This window comes from Melitaea cinxia, chromosome 9 (assembly GCF_905220565.1).
Source record: "Melitaea cinxia chromosome 9, ilMelCinx1.1, whole genome shotgun sequence".
Taxonomy (NCBI): domain Eukaryota; kingdom Metazoa; phylum Arthropoda; class Insecta; order Lepidoptera; family Nymphalidae; genus Melitaea; species Melitaea cinxia.
In genome coordinates, this window is record NC_059402.1 from 1,978,716 (window position 1) to 1,992,034 (window position 13,319).

Below are 13,319 nucleotides of genomic sequence, written 5' to 3' on the forward strand. Positions count from 1 at the left end.
GAAAAATTTGTTACAAAGTTACCTCACATTAATCAGTAAATTTGATTGCACAATGGTTTGTAACTGATGAAATGGTTTTATCACCTCAACAAAGTAAAAAATACAATATTTTAACTCAGCTGTCAAAAAAACTGCCAAATTCAATTAGTGTGTATTATGTTTATAATCTGTTACAATTTTTCATTCGTTCAATATAAAAGTATCATCTTTAAATGACAATAATACAACGAATACGTTAGATAAACGTCATATTGTGTGCTATTACTCGACATGAAGTCGAAAACACGCCGCGACAGCTATCATTACATGACATGTAGTCAAATCGCCAACGTGTATATGACTCCTATGCGACTATATAGGTATTTATATGACTGTTACACGAAACTCTTAGCGCCTTAAGTTGAATAAAATGGGCCCTAATGCCGTCGAGTAAACGTTCTAATGTCGTTTATACGATTATACTAAATAACATTAAGTTGTCACCAAAACGTCTACTCAACGTCATAAATGTTTGTTGGGTTGTGTGTCAAATGACATATATTATTTCGCCAATGGCACGTCGGCGTCGAATGGAGTAGACTCGAAAGATATTGCGATCAGTGCGACTGAGATAACAGTTTTATTTCGGTATTTCCCACGTAATATCTACCTCTATCTATAATAGGATTTCCATTGTTGGACCTTAATCTAGATTTCTAATGGAACAACAAAAACAAAAATTTTACTATGCTATACATATAGTAATGACAGATAGAACAATTGACTATGACAGGTTTTTTTCGAAATTATATGAAAAAAATAACTTAAATACTTTGTTATTAGATACTAGCTGACCCGGCGAACTTCGTATCGCCTAACAGTGACTTTTAAGTATTATCACAAATCTTTTGTATGGGAGTATAGAAAAGTTGTTTTTAGACTTTTTCAGAAAATTTTAATTTTTTTTTTTAGAATTTTTCTCTCCGTAAGAACCATCCTCGTACTTCAAGGAACATTTTAAAAAAAGAATTAGCGAAATCGGTCCAACCGTTCTCGAGTTTTGCGCTTAGCAACACATTTTGCGATTAATTTTTATATATAAAGATGTATGTACGGGGACATAATTTCGCCAATACCTACCTAGTAGAAAAACAAAAACGAAAGAAAACGAAGAAGATTGATCGGTGCGATCGAGATTACAATCTCAGAATATTGAAGACCGTAGAAATATTTAACTCTTTTACTACTGTAGTCATTTTGTTAGCTAAATTATTTTTTACTTTGTATTCATTTCATTAAAAGCTAAAATAAATTTGACGGGACCATTACAGTAAGATTTTTGTACAATTGGTACAAGAAGTCATAAAATAATTATAATAAATTAGTAATTTATATGACAGAAATAGCTTTGTTGGGTAAGAAGCTAGCTTATTGTATAAAATAGGGTTTCTAAATGAAATATTTATGAGTACGTAGAGGCGGGAAAACAGTTTTTAAGTAATATTTATCTTTATTAAATTATGCACTTTGTTGCGGCTTCTTCTTACAGAATTAAATCTGTTCTACTTTAGTATCTATTACACTATTTTATTTCATACACACAAGATGGTTTTTTTTATAAGGCTAGATCGAAAACAAGCTTAAGGCTTAACCTTTGTTAAGTTACCGTAAACCGTAACCTACAGTATACGGGCTGCTACCGATTTTGAGCTGAATATATCCTGTTGAGCTCTACCTCATAAATTGTTTAGTATAAATGGAACGGATACAAGTAAAAGAATGCCTTAAATTAAACCTATTTATTACATACAATTTATAATTATTTATTTATAAGCTATATAAAAAAAGACACTGAAATACCCGCAATGCTTTAGGTACAAGATAAGTTTACAACAATAATAAAAAAAACAATAAATTAAGTCATTAATATATTTAAAATTTTCTAAAACGTTTAAGTTTTTTTTTAATTAAAGCTATTGGTGAAATTTGCGTATTTAAGCGCTTCAAAGCGTATTGAAGTAATTACTATATCCACCAAAATATTCATTGTTTTGAAATAAATAATAATAATCGCATTGTAAACACGAGACGGAATAACAAAATTGTAACTCCAAGTTTTCGACTGCGCAAAGTAAACGTTTCCTTTCTGGGTCATGGTATTCGCATGTATAATAAAATACCACAAACGATTTTGGAATTGTCTCAACATAAATTTAAAGTTTTTATTAAAAAGCAATTAATAGATAAAGCTTATTACTCGGTGCAGGATTACATAGTTGATAAAGATGTGTGGACTTAGTGACGCTGTATTTCATGCAACATGTTTCTAATTTTGTTCTAAAACACAGTTTATATATTATTTTCAAAAGAGTAACTGCGGAGTTTCTTGCCGATTCTTCTCTGCAGAATCCACATTCCGAATCGGTGGTAGCTTCACTTTTACAAAAATAATAATTAATTTCTAAAGTTTTAATTTGTAAAATGACCATTCGAAAGTGCTCTTGGAGCCTATTTGAATAAAGCAATTTTTGATTTTGATTTTACTTAAGTTAAGCTGAAACTTCGTTTGTTCTCTTTTATAGTGGTAAATCGCTGACAAACAAAATCTCTACGGTTGAAAATACGCGCTACGATAATGTTTGAAGGTCGTAAACGAAAATAAAACCGGTTAAATTACACCGACACACAAATAGACAAATAATACGTCGGTAGGCGGTAACACAGTCAGTTAAATAAGCAATATTTGGGATAACTCAAAAAGTACTCGTCAGATCAATATCAAGAAAACTACATGACAAGCACAAATGCTTGTGGTCATTTGATTTCATTTTTTTTTTCTAGATAATAGTATATTGTTAAAATTACTTATAATATCAGTAGCAAAGTATATGTTTTATCGCCAAGTCGAAATACTTTAATGACTAATAAACGTATAATGAAATACTTATCAAGTTTGTTTGATATAATGATGAAACTGCTCATATTCGTTAATACATTGTTTTATTTTAATAAAATGCCTCGCATTCATATTTCCCTAATAGGTTGAAATTGTGTCGTGGTCCGGAAACACAGACACAGTCACCAGACAAACATGTTATGTATATTGTATATATACATACATTTAAAACGAAATGAAATTTAAGTATTTATTTCGCCATTAGATGGATTATACACATAACGAACGTAAACAAATCAAGAGTCATGGTAGCAAAATCAACAAATGGCTACATTTTAAGTTTAGGTACCAACCACTCTGGTGCGCACACTACACCAGAGCGGTTGTTGCAAACAGAAATATCTTATAAATATAGTGGATTTCGATGGTTAAAAAAATATTATATCAAAAACTCTTATCAGTTAGATAGTGTCCTCCATCAAATAGCATCATCCAGTCGGTTAAACAGGCCCATAATACCGGTTAATAACTTGCATATCGCGAGATGTCATTGTCGTATTATTTTCATCGCTACCTTATCGCTACTCAATTGCTGATAAGAAATTATATGACAAGATAATTACTTATTTTTATATCTATCGAATTATTGACCATAAAAGTCTTTGGACGACTTTAAAAACAATATTTCAAATAATGACTGTTTTATTATATTTTAATGCGAATTACATTAATGTATTTAATGTATTTTTCTAATATCAATCTAAATATTATACTTGAAAAAAAAATATATATATAATTAATACAGCTCTATTATTTTTGTTAAATTCTATTAATTTTATTTTAATTAATATTATACATACTTAAAATTCAATTTGAATTATAAGTTTCGTAAAAATATTTGTCTATTTTAAATAATAATAAATAATAGTAACAGTAGTTTCAGACTCAACGTTCCCCCGTGAGATTTTCTCCTATGTCGTGGGACGTAACGTACAATACAGCACAAACGACCAGACCTATTGTCATTCTACCGTGTAATTGTCACAGCTAATTATGAATAAATCTTTATATAATAAAACTAACAATGGATATAAAACCCGCAGTTACTACACAAATAAGCTGCATTATATTACACATACGTTTTATAGTTTATAGAATGAAATAGATCTGTTATCGTGCGCATGCGTGCGGCTCGTGACCGCACTACGATATCTGACTGACGTTGAGCGGATCAACGAATATTCTAAAAATAAGTGCAGACGGTTCAAATATTTGAATGTGGAACTAGTTTTCGATTTATACTCTGTGGGTCAAGGATTTGACCGTTATTTTACGGCAAGTAATATAGATTAAAAAAGTGTGGGTTATTTTTTTAGCGTGAAGGTTTTTCAATGTTATATATTAAGTAGTGGGAAGTGTCTTGTGGTTTTATTCTCGTAACTTCCAGTGGAATGTCAAGATAAATATCCTATAAGTTATTTTCTAAACTTAACGTATCGAGTTTGATTGCAATTTTTTCAAAAGTTTTAAAAGTATATTTAATTGGATTAATGGATTATAGTACACATAAAAATTCAGACGAATTGAAAACCTCCTCCATTTTTAAAGTCGATTTAATTCTATGTCAAACAATCGCTATAAATGCAAAGCCAACAGAAGATAATTATACTATATACAAATTGTCCTACTTCTTAAACAAATACAAAGCAATGACTCGCATCTACAATAAATAAAATTTTGAGATTTCCTTAACAAAGGACGGTCTTTTGTGTAAAGATTGTCCTTTGTTTAGTTTAAAAGAGTAACTTGACAATTATTCGCAACAAAATCTACGTTCCAAATCGGCTTCAATATACTACCTAGAATATGTACTATTCACAACATAAGAACTTAATATTTACACAGACAGTTATGGTATAAATCGCGTCCACGTGGAATGGTGCTAAGAATGCTGACAGCATTACCCCGTTGAATCGCTATGCCGATTCTCTGGGCAAAAAATGCACCAGCCCTCTTGTCACTAGTGTAGGCAATAAGACGCAGAATTATCTTTTAAAATTTATTTAGCACTGCGACTCTAATGTCCAAGTGTTTCGACTGAAAACGGTACAAAGATGGTACGGAACGGACGGTTTGGAACTAGACATAATAAATTATAAAGTATCAAGTAATATTCTCAAAGAAGCGTAAGACCGGCCACCTGATGGTAAGGGTTTTAAGCCTATAGACGCGCATCTATCATCATATGGCAAACACGTTGCCGACTCTACCCAGGAGCTCTGATTATGTTAATCACTACAGGAACACAACATCACTTGAGAGCAATGTCATTAAGCTGTGATCCTCTATAAGGTTAAGGTGGTCCCCAGACTGGCTGTTCCAGATTTCGAGCAAGATATATCCTGCCGTGCCCTACCTTAATGGTACTTTTTACAATGACAAATGTGCTTTTCACTACATATAAGACTTTTTAAATTTTCATTTTAAAACATAAGTAGTCGCGATAGGCGTTTTTAACACTACAACAAGGATAGTAATAAAAAAATTCTTAATGAACAAAACCGCGGGATTTACCACAGTTTATATAATTTAATAAATCAATACTCACACATGCTCTATTATATATATAGAAAGATAATATTTCTTTCTTTCTGTCTTTTTTTAACCGACTTAAAAAAAGGAGGAGGTTACTCAATTCGACCCTATATATATATATATAATGTATGTTCGGGGATAACTTCATTGTTTATGAACCAATTTTGATAGTTCTTTTTTTGTTGGAAAGGAGCTATCCCTGGTGTGGTACCATAATAAAGAAACCAGGATCTGATGATGGGATCCCAGAGAAATCGAGGGAAACTCTCGAAAATTCGCATAATTTTTACTGGGTGTACCGATTTTGATTATTTTTAATTTAATCGAAAGCCGATGTTTATCATGTGGTCACATTTAAAATTAATGGAGATCTGATTACATCTTTTAGAGTAATCTTTGATAATGCGTATTGACTTCACTATTTTTTCGTCGTAGTAGTAGTAACATAGGTAACGTTGTATTACTTGTCGATGTAATTAAAGTTGGTTTTTTTTTCGTTTGCGAGCAAACACAATTATACAATAAAAAACAAATAGCTTATATCGTCAAGTGGTTCTCGCTTTCTTTTTCTTTCATCCGTCAAAACGTTGACGTCCAACATAATATTTAGCCGACTCTTTTTAATATAGTATGTTAAAAAAGACGTCAAATAATATTTAATTTATAGTTTGATGCGTATTCTGTACTAAAGATTGCATTTTACAGCATACTTGCGACTCGCCCCGGCTTCGCGTGGTTGCAAAAACTATCAGTGTTCTTCTATTATATTATGCATGTATTATACATATAAGCCTTCCTCTGGAATAACTCTATTTACTAAAGAAACCCACATTAAAATCCGTTGCGTAGTTTTAATTAAATATGTAAGTATACAGACAGCGGGAAGCGACTTTGTTTTATACTATGTACTCAACGATTTATAAGTCTATTAGCGAATGTATAATATCTAGGCCAAGTAGCAAGATGCCGGTGACGTCAGAAGTGACGTGTGTGGACAGGTGACATTGTGTGATGTGAATGAGTGTGCGTGTGTGTGAATGTGTGTGTTGCCTGTGATAGAACTGATTCTTTTAATTAAAGAAAACCGCATCAAAATCCGTTGCGTAGTTTTAAAGATCTAAGCATACAGGCAGCGGGATGTGACTTTGTTTTTTACTACGTAATGATTAATGCACTATAATAAAAAAAAGAGGTTAATGAGTAAAGCACAGCTTCCTTGGAGGCATGCAATAATTAGTCATACACATATCTGACGCATGTCACTCTGCTATTTGGACTTTAGGTCAAGGTGACAACAAACGGGATCAACAAACTCACATTAGTGTCAATACTAATTGGGTTTTCTTATAGTTAAATTAATTTACACAAATTTTATTGGAAATTCCACCAACGGCTAAGTTGTAGTGGATACGGATGGTTTTATCGACTCGAAAAATAGGTTCGATTACTGCTTGATCTGGCCTGTGTGTTTGTCCTTGTGTCATTACCGTGAAGAGAAAATATAAAACAAAACAAACTAACATACACTTATACTTATTACTTCGTCCAGTGTTGAGGACTATAGACCCGTGGCAGTCCTTTCAAGACTGGCAAAAGTTTTGGAGTCAGCAGTCTACAAAAGTTTGTACGCTCAAGTAAGCGCTTAGTTAACAGATGCACAGCATGGCTTTCGCCCGGCACGAAGCACGACAAGCAACCTGCTAAACTATATGTCGGTTGTTATGACAGCTGTGGATTAAGGGGTTCAAATTTACGCTGCGTACTTAAAAGCCTCTGGTAGATAATGATGTGTTGCTCAGAAAGTTAGCAAGTTTTGGTTTTACTCCACACGTTTTACAGTTTTTTGCGAGCTATATGACAGACAAACAGCAGTTTGTTGAGTATGTTGGTTACGTATCAGAACCATATTACACTAGGTCGGGTGTAAGTCAAGGCTACTTGACTATTCTTTTGACCTACGTTGTTTACTGGTCTATGAAATCGATGTCGTTTTTTTCTTCTTCTTTTGCAAACAAATATAATTATGATTGTAGATATTAGAATTAACATCAAACAACTAAGATGTAGTGCCTCTGTGTCATCTGTGCCTCCTGAGATGATGTAACACGAGTCGAGTTATACCCTTGTTGCGATGCTAACAACAAACACAAATTTATTAGGTAGGTATTACATGTATACAACTCCACACTAACTCATTTATGCATGCAAATTATAGAAACAATTTTTTTTAAATTTCGAACATAATCATCTATAAGCCACATAAACTGAGTACTGATACACATATTAGTTTCAAGTATTCACATTTCATAAATATATTTTTTTTTCAAATTTCGAACAAGATTTAAACGTAAACACTCATTAACAAACCTATTCAATTCATTTATACACACACATTTAACAAAACATTTTTCAAATTTAGACGAAGATGCAAATAACAGAAACTCTAGTTAACAAACTCCTATAATACATTACACACTCAACAAAAATATTTTTTTTTCAACGTTCGAACAAGATGCAAATGAAAACGGCTAAATAAATAATAAATTTTAAATCGCTTTTGCTCTTGCCACGTTTCGCACGCCAATACAACAATCATGTGCGCCAGACGTGATACCGCGTTAATATGATCTCATCTATTTTAAGCTATTCACAGACCGCGCTTTTGATATATAGGAAGATACATATATTACAGGTAAGTGTATATCAATATAATCAATATACTTATAACAATATAAACTAGGTATCTAGGGGGTAAATTATATATATATACAAATAAAAATCAATTACCGAAATGTATGATCGCAATTCAAAATTTAATAATTCATTTTTTTTATTCGCCATTATTGTTAGTATACAAGAAAATTAAATAAAAGATAGATATATTCACGGGAAAAAGTATGGCGGTACGTCAATGCAATCGTAATTGTAATTAATAATCGTCTGCGATTTGCTTTAAACAGACTAACGTTTCACAAACGCGATGCGCGGAGTGCAAATAAATTACTTGGATTTTCTTTTTTTGTGGGCTAAAAGATTATTAAAGAAGATTATCTTTATTTGATATTTTTGAAAATGTTGAACAGAAAATATTTATTGTTACCGTCACGCCGGTATCCGAAAGATAACACTTATTTTTGCTTGCAAAGAAAAAAACCGACTTCAATTTCATCGACCAGTAATAGGGTCATTGCGCCTGTTCGCGTCCACTTAGTGCAGTTGGCAAGTTTGAAGAAGAAAATAAAAATGTCCCCGCACTAATTTCTATGAAAAATTTATTTACTGTGTTCGTTATATAGTCTATTTAAAGATTAATTTTCAGTTTTGTTCGAAACGTCTTGTTATTATTTTATTTAAATACAAACTTCAGAATTAGGCGATTTACCCAGTTTGCGTCCATAAAATCCAATTTGCGTCCATCCGCTGGACCACTTCGCGTCCACCAGCTTAGAAAAGGAATAAAGAGGTGATATTTTTATGATAATGTAAAGAGAGGTTGGATTTTAATAATTTATTTATTGAAGAATTATAGTTATTTAAAAATCAACATATTAACATTAATAAATCAATATAAAGAAAATAAAACACCTATTTATTCTTCTAAACATTGATAAAACTTAAAATTAAAAAACAAATTAGGTACCCATGTATTTAGTAAGTAAATAGTAATTCCACCTATAAAATTCAACAATTATCTGTTCTGTGAATTTTAAAGGAATGTAAGCAATCTAAAGGATCAGCCTGCAATTACAATCACAGCAGCCTTTCGCAGTCGACTACTGGACATAGGCCTCGACAAGTTCACTCCTGTGTTTTGCCCATAGTCACAACGCTGGGCAGACAGGTTGGTGACCGCAGGGCTGGCATTGTCGTACTGAAGATGCTGCTGCCCGTCTTCAGCCTGTGTATTTCAAAGCCAGCAGTTGGATGGTTATCCCGCCATCGGTCGGCTTTATGAGTTCCAAGGTGGTAGTGGAACTATGTTATCCCTTAGTCGCCTCTTACGACACCCACGGGAAGAGAGGGGGTGGCTATATTCTTTGATGCCGTAAGCACACAGCACCACAAAGATCAGCCTTGATTAATAATTATGGAAACAAAATACGAGGTGGACACATATCTCCATTCGCATTAAATATTAATAATACCGTTATGTTTTCTTCTTCGTTACTTGGTTTTATTTGATACTAGCTGTGCTCGCGACTTCATCCGCGTGGAATTAAAAAAAATATTGTTCTGTTCGTAAAATTAAAAAATAAATAAATTTCTAAAATAAAAGTAGCCTAAGTTACTCCTTATTACATTAGCTATCTGCCAGTGAAAGTCCCTTCAAAATCAATCCAATGGTTTCAGTGATTAGCCGGAGCAAACAGACAGACAGACAAAAATTCTTAAAATGTTTTTATTTATTTATTTATTTTATTTTCTCACATCTAATATTACAGGCATAACCCAATTCATTAGACATAGTAAAGGAGACAAAAAGCAAAAGGAAAAAAAAAAGTTAAACTATAATTAAAAAAGAATTAGCTGACTTAAGCATAATACTAAAAACAAAACAATGTAACATTAATAAATATAAAAACATTAAATTCAATTCTCATAACATATTATATACAAAGTAACTTTTGCGAATTCACTCCACGAACAAGAAAAAAGGTCTAGTGTGTCAGCCACCAAGTTCAGCGTTCTGACTGAACGAGCAAGGGGTCCGTTGCGCACTAGCTCGGTTCTGCCGTGGGGTACTGCAAATAAGCTCGGACGCCGCTTTCGTTGTAGATACCTATCGGGTACGCTCAAATCTATCCACTGCAGTAACCCTGGATTATTGACAACACCGCGGAATAATTTTAAAATATAAGTTGCCAGAGCCAGCTCTCTCCTAGTCTCCAACTTGTTGTATCGAACCATGCCCAATACAAACAATGTTGAATACATCAAGGGATACAAGGGATACACGCCATTAAGCCTAAGGTAAAGAAACCTGGTGAATTAATTTTGAATATGTTCCAGCATGAGACTGTATTTGACTTCATGTGGAGACCATACTACCGCATTATACTCAAGCTGACTTCTTATTAGGGCATCATAAAGTAAAGAGATTGCTTATTTTGGTATATGTACCATGTATAAATCAATATGCATTTAGTAAAAAGCTGTTACTTTAATATTACAAACAGACACTCCAATTTTATTTATTTGTGTAGATAAGTTTTGTACCCTCTTGGTCTGCACCCACTGATTTTGTCCAATATCGGAATAGCATATTTTTTGCATAGGTGCTTGTCTTACCGATTTCCTCTTCTCTTGAATGTCATGCAAAACTTCCCTTAAATCTTCCTCTGTGTATGTTCTTTTTTTCTTCTTCTTATCTGCAAAGAACTCATCTTAAACAGAAAAAAAAAATAAGAAAGAAATTACATATTTCATTCAAAGTAGAATAGGTATTAACTTGTAGTTATTAGTTTTATGTATTAAACTTATAGAATTAATTTAAGAAATGGACGCGATTTAGTTTTATTATTAATCCATTTAGGTATAGTTTGCGTCCATTGCGGACGCAAAGTGGAAGTTTTATAAATTCGGTGTAGTAGTTCGCGTCCACCTTATTTTAACTGTTAACTATAAAAAAAATAAGCAAATTCATAATTATTATAATTCCTTTTATCATAACCAACGCCTAGAAACAGCTATGTATTCAAAATAGACATAAAATAATAAAAGACTTACCTTCAAACGAACCGCTGCCCACTATTTTCTTCTCATTATTCCGTGCCTTCGCGCTCTCTTGTTGAACAACTATTTTTTTTACCCGGGATTGCTTGGTCGCACAGAACTTTTGTCTATGCGTGCGTGCCTCTATACATTGAGGTATTGCCGGTAATTACTTTTCGACTTATTGGTGTCTTAGTATACTTAATTTCGAGACTTTTGAAACTGAGATCCGTAAAATGGACGCGAATTGGGCGGTGGACGCGAACAGGCGCAATGACCCTATAACGTAAGTAGACGAAAAAAAAGTGAATAAATACGCGTTATCAAAGATTATTCAAAAAGTAGTCGTCACCCCGAATCTTGATCGATTTTGTGTATCTGGGTTCAAAGTTTATGAGAGAGTGTCGGTTCCGACACTCATGTACAGAAGTGAAAGTTGGGTATGGCAGAAGAAACATGAAAGCAGAATAAATGCAGTTGAGATGAGAGCGTTAAGAAGTATGATAGGAGTTAAACTGAGTGACAGTATAAGAAATAGTGAGGTAAGGAAACGTAATCGTCTGAAAGAAGATGTAGTGACAAAAATTGAGAAAGGTATGCTCCAATGGTTTGGTCATGTCGACAGAATGAGTGAAGAACGATTGACGAAAAAAGTGTATTAGGTGAGTGTGAATGGAAGGGTTGGAAGAAGTTAGACCTAGGCGGACGTTCCGAGACCAAATAAGGGACGTCTTGAAAAAATGCCAGGTCAAGAGTACCCTAAACCGAAGAGCATGTATGAAGGGAATAATGAGAGTGGACGAAGCGAAAGAAGTATGTAAGGATCGTAGCAAGTGGAAAGAAGTGGTCTCTGCCTACCCCTACGGGAAAGAGGCGTGATTATATGTATGTATGTATGTATGTGTTTTTCTTTTTACCATCGAATTCTATTTTAGTATGGGATATTTCTTATGGCAATTATGTATAGACACATCATAGTTTATTATAATTGAGGTGAACCAGACACGTATGTGTAGTTATTACGCGTATCACTTGAAAGCCTTTTTTAAATTTATATTTCAATTTGAAAAAAAAGCTTACTTAAATATTATTGTATGATTCGATTAATGTACCGGAAAACATTTTAAAATCTAATGTAAGATAAGATCCGTTAAAACAAATGTTTTTATTTAACACAAGCAATTTTTTATGTCCCAAATTTCCGCTCTGGGAATTCCGCTTATCGTATGTTATTCTGTATACGATTTATTCATGGAATCACTCAAGAGAGTTAGAGATAATTCGTCATTCACCTTATATGAAAAATCACCTGAAATGAATATCGAATTTAAAAAAAGAAAAACAATATTTTTTTATTTTTTTAAACAGTTCTAGATCGAATTACTTACGTAGGTATGTAATATTTATTATTTTTTTCATAAGGTTTACTAATTTTACACCAAGCACAGCTAATTTTACATTAATGTTCACAATTTTAGTGACAATTTTGTTATAAGTAAACTCAACGAGCACGTTAAAAAAGTTATAATAACTAAAATTAAAAAGTCAGTGGAAATAACGTAACTTCTCAATCTTTCAATGCGGAGCGGCCCGACTGGGGTGAAACCTCGACCTTACAGAAGACCACAGCTAAATAATACTATTTTCAAGCAGTGTTGTGTTCCTGTTGGTGAGTAAGGTGACCACAGGTCGGGGGGAATTGGGGATAAGGTCGGCAACGCGTTTGCGATTTTTCTGGTGTTGCAGACGTCTATAAGCTACGGTAATCGCTTACAATCAGGTGAGTCGTACGCTTGTTTGCCGACTTAGTTACATAATAATTGTGTTTGCAGACAAACGAAAAAAAACCGACTTCAATTACATCGACAAGTATAAACAACGTAGATCGACGAAAAAATAGTCAAGTAACTACGCGTTATCAAAGATTACTCAAAAAGTAGTTATCAGATCTCGATAAAATTTAAATGTGACCACATGATGAACATCAGCTTTTCATTAAATTAAAAATTATCAAAATCGAAACACCCAGTAAAAAGTTATTGCGGATTTTCGAGAGTTTCCCTCGATTTCTCTAGGATCCCATCATCAGATCCTGGTTTCCTTATCATGGTACTAAACTAGAGATATCCCCTTTCCA

General features: G+C 33.1%; 1 long non-coding RNA gene across 1 annotated transcript; it reads left to right on the plus strand.

Moving 5' to 3' along the window:
• The first annotated feature begins 289 nt into the window (after positions 1–289).
• On the plus strand, positions 290–13,065 carry LOC123656732. Its single transcript, XR_006743586.1, has 4 exons — positions 290–523; positions 5,037–5,042; positions 12,557–12,570; positions 13,053–13,065. It is a non-coding gene; the product is annotated as an uncharacterized LOC123656732 (long non-coding RNA).
• Positions 13,066–13,319: the final 254 nt, after the last annotated feature.